This window comes from Ambystoma mexicanum, chromosome 5p (genome assembly GCF_040938575.1).
Source record: "Ambystoma mexicanum isolate Mex_15411 chromosome 5p, UKY_AmexF1_1, whole genome shotgun sequence".
Lineage (NCBI taxonomy): Eukaryota > Metazoa > Chordata > Amphibia > Caudata > Ambystomatidae > Ambystoma > Ambystoma mexicanum.
In genome coordinates, this window is record NC_090930.1 from 465744776 (window position 1) to 465756823 (window position 12048).

Consider the following 12048-nt stretch of genomic DNA (forward strand, 5'->3'; position numbering starts at 1 on the left):
CTGTAGGTGTAGTTCATTGCCATTATCGGGGAATCCAACGGGAATGGGGAGAGAGTGAATAAAACAAGTAATTTTACACTTGCAGTGATCACATCTCCTAGGCAGGGGGAAATGGATACCCCAAGGGCATGGCTAGAGGGCCCCAAAGAAACCTATTGGTGCAACATGTACGGTGGCCACGGCCAAAGGCCATGGCTACTGGGCCCCAACGAAACCTATTGGTGCAACATGTACAGTGGCCAAAGGCCATGGCTAGAGGGCTCCATAGAAACCTATTGGTCCAACATATACAGTGGCCATGGCTAGTGGGCTACATAGAAACATATTGGTGCAACATGTACAGTGTCCACGGCCGAAGGCTATGGTTAGTGGGCTCCAAAGAAACCTATTGGTAAAACATATACAGTGGTCATGGCCAAAGGCCATGGCTAGTGGACCCTAAGAAGCCTATTGGTGCAACTTGTACAGGTGCACGGCCGAAGGCCCTGGCATGTGGCCCCCAAAGAAACACTAGTATAAGAAAACCCTTTGAATCCAGTGAAACAACCTTAGTTAGGAGAGAGTCAAGATGATCAGATTTAACGTGAAAAATACACAGCAACGAAACCTTTGAAATTCAGTGAAAAAAACCTTGGTTAAGAGAGAGTTAAGGTGATCCAAAATAACGCAACAAGACCCCTTGAATTCAGCAATCACATTTCAAGCAAGTTCACCTTAACTATGCTCCCCCTGTTGTGTAGCTTATGACGACAATGATGACATCACAGATGGAATCACTGATGACATCACTAGTGACATCACACATGATCGTCACTGATGGCATCACTAGTCACATCAAGCATGACATCACTGACGTCACTGGTTTAATTAATTACATTTTGAAATATGATAACGGTAGCGGCCATGTAGTTATGGTTGAGTTTCTAAACCCATAAAAAGAGCACTTTTTTGGGCAGCTTATAACTACGCTCCCCCTGGACGAATCCTCACCAAACTTTGCAAAACAAGTAAATGGCCCACTTTGAATTTTTTGGTGAGATTTGGTCCAGGAGGGGCAAAGTTATAGGGGGGGTCCCAAAATTTCTTTTTTTCCCATAGACTGAATGGAGAAAAAACTTTGCGCACGCCTACAGCCCAAACCTCTGGATGGATTTTCACTAGATTTTGCGGCAGGAGCCGCGGCTTGGTCCCGAAAGCGTGCTATTGTAAATTTGGTGAGAATCCGTCCAGTAGTTTTTTTTTAAAATGACCAGAAAGTAGGTCCCAAAAATGTAGTGATATCTATGTCCACTCCGCAGACACACTTCCGTGTTTGCACCGTGGACAGGACTCTGATTGGTTTAGAAGGCAACGTGGTATTCACGGACATCGGACATGCCCACTGTTTGGCTGGTGAAAAGCGTGAAGTGCGTCTGATTTTTGGAAACAACCAACATCTTGGTTTGCGGACAGCGACCGGTGTCCACGGACATCGCGGTAAAAATTAAAATACACAACATTGCACTTGTCAAACTTATCAAATAATCTCTGGGTAGGTGAGGGGTGATGAGGATGGGATATGGCTGCAAAAAGCAAAAAAATTGGTGTTTTTCAGAAGTTCGCTGACACCTCAGCATTACAGGGTTCGTTAAAAGCAGTTGGAAATTCTAATTGAAAACTGGCGCTCATTGATGCACCACTGCTCCAACGTTCACTCATGGACAGAAAACCAACATTTTCGCAAATGTGAACATGGACCTTTAACGGAGGAGCAGGAACGCAAGAAGAAGTGCTTGGTTCCATCTTGACCTGCACACAAAGCTCTTGAGAAGATCGTGTTTGATAAAACTCTATCAAAAGATCTGAAGGGACTCACAGAATTCTGGCACACGGGAGATTTGGAGGTATTCCACAATATGAGATAAGACTGATATGCAAATGGATATTTCCCATCTGTGAAAGGTACAGTGAGCAAAAAGCAGATGGCTGCAAACTCTCAATTTGGTTAACAACCACTGAACAGGTTATCATGCCTTGTTCTTCCGAGAGAGGAGTGCCTGCTACCTTTGTTGAATTCTTTGAAGGAACTTGGGGTTGGTCACCTTAAGTTACCTGGTGGCAACCAGACGTGCACTCCCTGCTCACTGTGCTTAGAGAGGCTCAGCTTCACCTCACTGATGATGCCCAACAAGGCTGAAACACATTTATGTGGTTGCTGTTGGTACTCTTGTTCAGAAAGGAATTGCCATAGCATTTCGGTGCTGGACTGCCCATGTGGGCGGGACAAAGACTGATATGCAAATGGGTATTTCCCATCTGTGAAAGGTACAGTGAGCAAAAAGCAGATGGCTGCGAACTCTCAATGTGGTTAACAACCCTGAACAGGTTATCATGCCTTGTTCTTCCGAGAGAGAGGCGCCTGCTACCTTTGTTGAATTCCACAATATGTGCCTAAAGTACCGGCCCAAGATATTGCATTTCGGTATACAGGGTATGGAATCTCGCACAGTACTTGCGTTATTAGCGCATAACGAGAACATAGGCAGACAACAATCTAGAACTGCTGGCAAATTTGGGATGCTCCGATACGAAATGGTCTTCGGAAAAAGAACCAAAAAGTGGGTGGTCAAGCCAATATACCTGGAAATGGAATTCAATTTCATGAAAGATCTGATTTTGACTATGTTGGACATGCATACTAATGGAATTGTTTGTGGTTGGGTTCCTAGGACACATACATTGCCACAAAACATTGCAAACGTGCCCTGTCCACCGAAAGCAGAATTCGTGGAGCAGTTCGCATCCCGATACAAATGATTATCAGCTATTTGTATGTTCAATAATTTTGATACATTGTACATGACCAATGGAAAACATATGTAACTTGAATTTCAAAGCTATCAAAGTATAAATTGTCCAAATAAAGCGTACAAAAAATGTCTTTCCAGATGTACCCTGTTTGTCAATTTATTTTGCAAGAGATGCCCGTTTGAGCACTCCATGTTAGGTATATGGGAGGTGATTTTAAGATGGTGCAGGGGTAGGGTCTGAAGGCGCAAGGTCTCCAAAATACAAAATATAACAATAATAATTGTACACATCATTAAGGTAATGAGACTAGGAGGGAGGCATTGAGAAGAATAAAGTCTTCATAGAGATTCAGCATACCGATATCTCTGCCGCCCTGTAAAACATTATATCAAACACATTCCATTTCCAAATGATTGCAGGGGTGGGTGGTGAGGGATACTGCTCTTCAAAGATATTATGAGTGGAAGCAAAACCAATACACTGTTTGAATTTTAACACTTTGCGGTGGACCAGCCGTCACAAATAGGCTAGCCTGACACAGGCGCTGGAGGAAAAAGGTGGGGGGCATTCACTGTTCGCAGTGCGCAGTCTTTGCAAAGGTGGGGGCTGTTGGTGCTCCCTGTGCACGGAGCTCGCTAGCAGAAAACTGGAGACGTGCTCAGCTGACAAATGGATTATGAATTCCGAGTGTTTTCATAAAATGAGTAAATATCTGGAAATTTCACGCAGCATTGGTGTATGCAAGCAAACAATTTGTTTGTGTTTCATAAATATTCCTAATGCTACAGTGGTGCACGTGGGTATAGCTGCCGTGGGCCTCAAGGTCAATGCCTTGGGCTGTTTATTCCCTTGCGTCCTGCCGAGTTATTTTGTCACTTCCATGTACCAAAAGCAAGCTAGGCATAAGCCTGTATTGTTTTTTGTCCTTGGAAATAAAGGGAGGATTCATAAGTAAAAGAAAAGGAATGGGATGAGGTATGTAAAAACATCAAACACGATAAGGGTCAGCATTCCAAAACTGAACAAAGTAACATTTCATTTCATTTGATGAAAAATCGTTGATCTGAACAGACACTCTGCGTTACACCGAGAGAATGGAAATGCCAATTATTATGTACGTTTTACTGTAGACGAATTTGTAGACAAAGGAGTCAAGGCTTCATTTTATGACCGGTATGGATGGCTGGCTAACATTGCAATTGGTTGTTGTTTTTGGCAATTGGTGAGAAGACTCAGAAACAACCGGTGTGTACTTGTATTTGTCCCATGGCACGTGGGCAGTCCAACACCAAAATGCATGGAGTCCACGTCTGTGTTCGCACAGGTTCCACCAACGGCCAATTCTAGGCTAATGTTACGTTAAAATGCTGTCTATGAGCCTCATCACGACTTTGGCGGTAACCCTTAAAACTAGCAGTAGCGCTATTACTGCCGGATTTTAGGGTCCGCCAAATCAGGGCTTTGGTGGATTTCGCCCCAGCTCTGAGCTGGGGGGAAATCTGCTGAAAATTCACGCTGATACTGCCAGCGGGAAATCCGCCGGCGGTATGAGCGTGAAATTTCCCCATTGAGCCCAATGGGGAGTGGGGCATTCCCGAATGGGCTCAATGGGGAATGGGGAATACCATTACCACCAAACTCGTGATCAGGCACTATTAACGCCGGGGTTTGGCGGTAGGGCAGACCGCCCAAGTCGTGATGAGGCCCTATGTGTTATTCGAATTCTTCAGTCAACTTCCACATCTGCCTCCCATTGCGAGCTAAACACACTGCATAGCACTAACCTCTCAATCACATCGTTGACTCCAACATTGCACGTTGTTTTCTCTGTGTTTGCATTGTTTCTCGTTTGTGTTCATCCTTAGTTTTCACACGGTGCATAAGTAATGGATCGATTAGAATAGAATTAAGAACGGCTACTTAGACACATTTCTGTTATGTTTTCAACACAGCCACATCCTGCCCTACTGAGAATGTCATAATTTCCAGATACCAATTGATGGCTTCTTCAGCCGGCAGTTGATGATACACCTCAATGGCTGGATGACTGTCACGCTGTTTTGGGATGCTCGCCCCATGCCCATATGCCCTTTCGCGGTACCGGCATTAAGGAGTACCTTGACATCGTTTACAGTGGGGTAGCAACAAGCTGATGCCGAAGCCTTTGCGAATCACAGTGCCTCCATCCAATGAGTTTATACCCAAAGGAACACAGTGTGACTCACGATAAACATTTGTGTATCGAGAACAAAGAAAGAAACAAAAAATGTGGTTGAATATGGAAATCGGCGGATGTTCTCAGAGAGTTTATTGTGAAATAAAAGCTTGTTCTAAATTGCAGATTATTGCAGTTTCCTTTAAAGATAGTGTTTTGCATTTAGAATTGGGACGCGCTGGCTGTGAAAGGATGTGTGTTGATATTCCGGGTTCTGCGTCAACTGACATCTGGACGTAGGTGATGATTGGCTGTGTTTGGCTATGCTGCACAGTAGCATCACAGATATAGGTGGAGAATATTGCTAGGACTGGTGGTGTCAGCTTCAGGGGCGGGGACAATGCTTTAGTGCCGAAAGGTCACTTGCGCTTGGGGCGATGCGGCAACGGATAAGATTAGCACAAAATGGGCACGGCCTGCTGCCTGATTTCGCATATCTAAAAGTGAGGAAAACCAGGGTAAGGTGCATAGGAAAAGTTTTTATGATCGATCAACGTATGCTTAAATACACATGCCCGAACGCTTGGAACAATAATATTTTTGAGCGCACTACTCCTTTAATGAAACTGCATGAAATTTTGCATTTCTATCCCGACCTATTTCCAAATGAGTTTGCAAAGTTTGATGGGATTCTGTCAAGAGGGGGCAAAAATAGAGGGGGGGACCCAAAATAATGTAAAGGCTTATAAATGAGGTGCCATTTGACGAATCTACACTTAATTTGGCAAACTGATAAAAGATCTATATATAAATGTTTTTGCAAAGTTTGGTGGCATTTTGTCAAGAGGGGGACAAATTTGAGGTGGGGTCCAAAATATTGTAAAGGCTTATAAATGTGGTGGCATTTCACAAATCTACACAAAGGTTTGCAAAAAGATTATAGATCCAGATATAGATGTTTTCGTAAAGTCAGAATGGATTTTGTCAAGTGGGGGCTAAGTTATATGACTATTGCATGTGCATACATTTGACACCTTTGAAAAAATTAAACGTGGGTGGATTTTCAGCAAACTTGTCTAAGGAACATTGGCAAGGACCTGAAAGCATGGTTTTGCAAATGTGCCCGTGTTTTATTTTTTGACAAGTGTCATAATGTAGGTACAAAAAATTGTGATATACCTTTGGTGACTGAGTTGTAGCCTATGGTCATGGGCAGTGGCCAGATTGTCCGGGTCATGGAATAAGGTCATGATCCGGATAATCTGGCTACTGGCCATGGCAACGAGGGACAACACATGGGGTTAAAGTGGCCATGTCCACCTGGGACTAGCTTTGTGGTAAAGTTATTCGAAATTGGGATAGGCTTGAAAGGGAAGAAAAATGTGCTCGTAGTAATATGGTCATAGGGTTCTCTTTTCGCCTTCTGCAGGCTACCATGGAAAGCAAAGAGGGGCCCTGTACGGAACCTCGCCTTCCCTTTCCATGGTGGCCATCTTGGAAAGGGATTTTCCTTCCTACATCGGGACACCAGAGGCATCCCGGTGTAGGAAGAAAAATCATTTATTTACACCCCGGGTTCCCGCTTTGGGAACCTAGGGTGCAAATGGCCTTCATCCCCCATTGCAGGGGCTGGAATGGGGGGATAATGGTCCGGAGACCTCGGTATCCACCCTCGCTTCGCTTGGGCTAATAACTTGGGCTGCCAGGCCGGTATCCACTGTTCCAGTCCCTGGAACAGGGATAAACGCCACAATATTTCCATTAGCATAACACAAAATGCAAATGCAAATGTTGGAAAATCTTATTGAGTCTATGTACTTTACTGAGAAATATAAAGTAGATGGAGTCTATACATATTTTTTAGCTCTATTATTTAACTGTGAAAGGCGGTTCCTAAAGGAACATTTCTTTTGTTGTTTTTGTATGTATTTTTCTTTTTTGGCAGGAGAGCTAAGAACGAAAAGTTGGGAGGGAAATGATGGAAGAGGTACCAAACACTAATATGGAGAGGCAGGTGGACAGGGGAAAATGTTGCGCATGTGTTATTTCTATGACAGGGGGCAGTGTTTCTCAAGCTCCTTGATTACAGCAGTGGTGGTGTCACTTGGGGAGGAGAGATGGCATTAGCTGATTCCATTTTAAGATAAATAGCAGTTTTGCTAAAAGTATGTATCATGTACTAGATTGTTAATGGATGAGTAGGAATAGGTGTTGGAACTGTGCAAAGGAAATTTTGAAGTTGAAAGTTCCTAGATCAATAGAAAATGCAGTTCCGAAGTGTCCGCGAAGTACAGATTTTATCGTGAAGTGCGGACAGGTTCTTGGACACTTCATCATGCCGCCCGCCAGCGTATGGTCATGTGGCACTGTCTGGAGGTTTCGCAATGAAGTCAGATGTTCGTAGACGTCTACGGATGCAAAACTAGTTGAAAGTGTTGCAAGAAGTGTATAGAAGTCTTAAAAATGATTCTAGAAGGTGGGAAATAGAAAAGTTTTAAGGTGACACTATGAAAAATGGACAAAAAAAATTGCTATATTGGGTAAGTATGATATTAGTAAGTTGTAGGAAAATAGCATGCACTGGTAAAAACCCATGAAATTCACTGAAAAAACTTTGTTAAAGGGACGTTATGGTTAAGTTGGACTCATAAAAACCTATGAAACTCAATGAAAAACTTTCTTAAGGGGGTGTTATGGTTAAGTTGTACTAATAAAAACCTATCAAATTCAATGAAAAAACTTTGTTAAGTGGACGTTATGGTTAAGTTGCAGTAATAAAAACCTATGAAATTAAGTGAAAAAACGTTGTTAAAGGGACGTTATGGTTACAAGTAAAACCGAAAACCCCCTGAAATTCAACAGTTATGGTAAGCTAAGCAACCATAACTCGCGCCACCACCGTGCACTGCTAAGAATAACACCCATGACATCAAAGATGACATCACAGATATGATTGATAACATCACTGATGACATCCCATTTCTAGCCCCTTCTTTTTTTGTTCACTGACATATCTAGGTCAGGTGAGTTTATTCACTGACAGTCAAAAACTTAAAATTCCAAAGGTATTACATTTGTAGACGTTGCTATTCTCACATTTTCTTACAGTACTTTCCTTAGAAGTCAATCGCACATCTTATGATGCACATACATAGGGGAATAAGCAGGCCTGAAACACAGCAATCATTTCTATGCGTAAAGATAATCATGTTGGTTATACACAGTGGCTCATGATACTGCCTCTTGTTTACTTACTTTACTCTCCCTGTATAAGCCCATATTTGTATGCATTGTGGTCTCTTTATGATGTGTGTGTAGTACTACAAGTATGTAGTAAGTGATGCATTATTACCTACTTAGTATATGTTTCACAGTATGCAAAAATGTGATACAGAAGCATTCACCGTTTTACTATCCAACATTGGAAAGTTAGAAATATTACATCTCTATGGTGTATGCTGCAGCCAATGCGTATGTTTCTGTATGAGTAGGTTCCTGTACTCGAAACAATCCTGCAATGGAATGTTCTTTGGAGCAATACATTACATAATCAAGTATGTAGTTCATCACACATCTCCAGATGTCCCCTGACAATTTTTTTCTAACATTACATTCACAACCCCTTGTAGGGACGTCTATGAAAAGTAAATGCACATGTGATGTCATCAGTGATGTCATCAATCATATTTGTGATGTCGTCTTTGATGTCATGGGTGTTATTCATAGCAGTACACGGTGGTGGCGCGAGTTATGGTTGCTTAACTTACCATAACTGGCGAATTGCAGGGGTTTTTCTGTTTTACTTGTAACCATAACGTCCCTTTAACAAAGTTTTTTCACTGAATTTCATAGGTTTTTATTACTGCAACTTAACCATAACGTCCCCTTAACAAAGTTTGTTCACTGAATAACATATATGCACAGATTTCATACTTACACAGCACAGTGTATTCTGCCATTGTTTCTTTAAATACAACGTGTGGTATACGATTGTGTAGTATAGTAACTGGTTTATTTTTGCATATTAACCAAACTTAGAATTCTTACATTATACATTATCACAATGCACATGGGCGCATACTTTCTTTCGTATGTGATTATTTTTTTGGATAAAAGTTGTCATTTAGAAAATGTGTTTGTAAAAAGTTATTACAGTAAGAAGAATTGTAAATTTAAATGTGAACATTGACTATTTTCCTAACACTTACTATTAAAGTTTTTCTGTTTCCATCTATTCTTTTTTTTTTACTACTTAATATCCTTATTATATTATGTTTGAAATACCTGAAATAGATTCAGGATCAGGTACTCACCCTGCAATGAAGTATTGTAATTGTTTACTAATACATGAAATGCAAACTATTTGTATAACACTACATATTTTTAGTTGATAAGTACTACAAATGAAGGCACCACACGTAAATCATAACATACCTCTGTATCAGTAAATCGTTCCATGTCATGTTGTTATTATTGTTAAGTGTAATAAAATATGTATCAAAAGAGATCAACAAAAATATTCTAACTCATTTAATCAGTAATGTCACATTTGATGTAATTATTGATCTCATTGGGGGTGTCATGTATGATGTAATTAGTGATGTTAACAGTCACGCGCCACACAACCGAAGGCGCATAGTTAACGTGGAATTGTTTGAAATGCGATTGCTGAATTTCTGGAGTATTGTTGCATTAAATTTGATCACATTAACTCGCTCTTAACCATGTTTTTTGTCACTGAATAAACATATACATTTGAAGATGTGTAAGAGCTGGTGGGGATCCATTTCAACGTGATATTTGGGGCACGCCTGCTTACTAATAATAATACCAGTTTTTATATAGTGCTAGTTCACCCGAGGGCATTAAAGCGCTGTAATAATCGGTGATATCATTATCCACTGCACGGTACCCAATTTATCAACCTCTGAAGGATGAAAGGCTGAGTTTTCCCCTGCAGGATTTGAACCTGCATCAGCAGGTTACGCACAGATGTCAGAATTGAGCACTCAGTTCGCTGTGGTATCGGACCAGCATGGACATGCAGCCGGGATAAATGTCAAAATGTAATTTAAAGGAGATGTTGATGTGCCATAACAGGTATCCAGGCATTGCATCGAATACATAGTATCGAATGCAAAAGCATAGAAAAAATGCATCGAAAAAATGCATTTTTTTCGTAGGTAAAGGTTTTTTTTATTACTATATTGGGTTTTAAGGGGTAAAAAAACAGAGGTTGCAGGGGGACTATTACATTTTTTTTAAATGCATTTTTTCGATGCATTTTTTTTCAATGGTTTTGCATTTGATGCTTTTGCATTCGATGCAATCACTAGGAACCGCCATAACACTGTCAACATGGGGGAAGCTGTGGGGGTCCTCCCTGAGGCTCGGGCCCACTTCAACTGAAATGTGGAAAGGCCCTGGTGCCATCCCTGCATTTGACACCCACAAGAGCCTGAGCCAGAACCCACCATCTGCCCACCCCCCCATCACGGGGAACCTTAATAAATGGAGTTTGAATAATTCACGTAAGCATTTTACAACAGTTTAAGTCATAAACATCCATTTTTGTTATACATTCTCCACAGGGTTTATAGTTTTACAGTAGACCGGTGTGTAAAGCTGGCGTGTACCACAGTATGACTGAAACAATACCATGGCTAAACCTGAGTACAGAAAGGCAGGTATTTAATGTGCACATTTCGCATGAATCTCTATAAAGTGAGCAGCCTACAGCTACTTCCTGGCAGGTTCTGCGACTCACGGTGACTTGTGTGTAACCTGCATTAAAGTCAGAGTTGGGGGTGTCACCCCTGGCGTTACACATCACACACCCTTTAAACACCCTAGTAATTGAGGAATAAAGCTAAGGGAGCTGGGTGCGATACGCACACACAGGTAAACAGGGAATGTTGGGGGCAAGCGTAGAGGTCTTATTTCAAATGTGCTTTGAGGGGGTAGTGACAAAGAGATGAGCTGTTTTGCAGAGGCTTGACAGAGGGGAGGCGTGTGAGCCTTGTGCTAGCAGCTACTTTTTAGGCTCCCCTCATCCGCCCCTCCAAGTCCTATATCTTACCAGTTTCGCTGTCCAACGTTTACAGTAGGTTTTCTGCTGAAGTAGTGCGTGAATCTGATTGGCTCGTAAGAAGGGACATCTGCTGCATGTCAGGGTTCTGTCTCGGGCTACAGAAATTGACAGGACTGCACGCCACGACTCTCTGACTGTCCTTATTGAATTCTACTCTCTTCTCTATGTTTAGCCCTCGCAGAGACGGCCTGTAGAGAACTGCATATGAAGAAAACACAGATGAGAACAAATAATTACACACAACAAATGTGGTTCTGCCACCTTATTGTCATTGCTATTTATAAAGCACCAAACATTTACTTGACAGTGTATAATTAGTGTGGGTGACACACATAACTCCAGCCCACTCTGAATTATAAGCAACAACAAACACGGAGCTGCCGTTCTGCGGTTATCAGTAGCTCAGCGGTTCAGGAAACAAACAGTTATTTTTCCGGGCGGAAGTGGGGGGCGGAGGAGGGGAAGGGGGGGCATGACTGGAAGGGAGTCAGTGTTGGAACACGAACTTATAGTCAGCTGTTTAACAATAATGTGTTTTCGTATATAGCACTTCATGGCAGACTCGTCCCACTTCTAACAGCTTCCATGGCAGGTGTTATTTTGATAGTACTCAATGTATTGACCTCGAGGCGGAGTCGCCCCTGCTACGGGCTTCTAATTTGCAAGCTCGGGTTATCGCCAGGTGAGAGTATGTGAGCTTTTGACCCGGACATAAGGGCGCAGGTTGAAGATGAGCTAGGGTAAATGGTGGGGTGACGAGCAGAGGCGTTGCTAGGGCGGTCTAGCGGGGCAATAGCCCCGGGTCTTTTGGTTGTAGCCCTGGATAGAAGCTCAGGGGCTACAACCAAAGGGGCAGCTAGCCCCGAGTCATTAGCGTAGCCCCAGATCTTTTGCAGACATAGCAATACCCCTGGTGACGAGGTTGTGATACTGACCACGTGTTCACATATTTTGGGAAATGGGTAAAGAATAATGTGCATAGCCATATTAGCAGGGGTAAGGGCATCACGCT